Genomic DNA, 1,198 nt, shown 5'->3' on the forward strand with positions numbered 1-1,198 from the left:
TAGACAACCTAAATACACTTTTGAAGAACTCTATAATACTGAATCAAGCGAGTACGTCAATCACCCAGATTACTACCAAGATTCACAATCGAATTTATATGACCCATACTACTCTGAATATCAATATCCAGATTTTCCAGAGAATAGTTTTCCCAATGAAGAACCAGAAACTGAAACTGAAGAACAACCGACTGAAAATTTTCGGGATACCTGCCAGACCAAACCCCAGATCACATATCAAGTGATTTCACTAAATAACACAAATTCTAGTGAACTTTTGGACGTCACCTTTCCTGAATATAATTTAAAATTCCTTATTGACTCAGGATCTACGAAATCATTTATTAACCCTGACCTAGCATTCAACTATTTTCCTAATTGCATTAAAAATGACCCGTTTCTAGTTTCAACAGTATTCCAAAAATCGGCACATCAGCATAGTGCAATGATTCCGGCTTCCAAAATATTCCAATTACCTAAACCATTTCATTTAAAGTTTTTCCTATTTAAATTTCACAATGTTTTTGATGGACTAATTGGACTCGATAATCTAAAATTACTCCAAGCAAGTTTAGATTTTCATCAAGGACTTTTAGTAACACCTTACACTAAAATAAAACTTTCTTTTCACCAAACCAAACCAGAAATAAACTGCATTACAATTGCCCCAAGATGTGAACAAATTATAAAGGTAAAAATGTCTGTGCCTAACGGTGAAATACTAATTCCTTATCAAAAAATACACAACTGTGAAATTCCAGAGTGCCTAACCATAGCAAAACAAGGATTTGCCTAACGACCATTCTAAACAACACCTGTGAACCAATCACGTTGGACTTTTCAGAGCCGTTAAAAGCGTAAAAATTTGAGAAAAAGCAATTGACGCAAATTAATTTAAACAACTTCGACGACAGTCCAAAAGTTTCAAAATTCGATTCATCTCTGATTAGAACTAATCATTTAAACCTAGAAGAGAAAAATGCCATAACTAAATTGTGTCAAAAATATTCTGATATTTTCTATCAAAAAGAATCACCCCTCACATTCACAAGTAAAATCAAACACCATATCAAAACAACAAATGAAATTCCAATATATAATAAAACTTATCGATACCCCTATATACACAAGAGCGAGGTAAAAGCTCAAATCAACAAAATGCTTAATCAAAACATTATCCGACAAAGTGATTCACCTT

Source organism: Dendroctonus ponderosae, unplaced genomic scaffold, assembly GCF_020466585.1.
Source record: "Dendroctonus ponderosae isolate FM_Combo_2020 unplaced genomic scaffold, Dpon_F_20191213v2 Dpon_F_20191213_3, whole genome shotgun sequence".
NCBI classification, from domain to species: domain Eukaryota; kingdom Metazoa; phylum Arthropoda; class Insecta; order Coleoptera; family Curculionidae; genus Dendroctonus; species Dendroctonus ponderosae.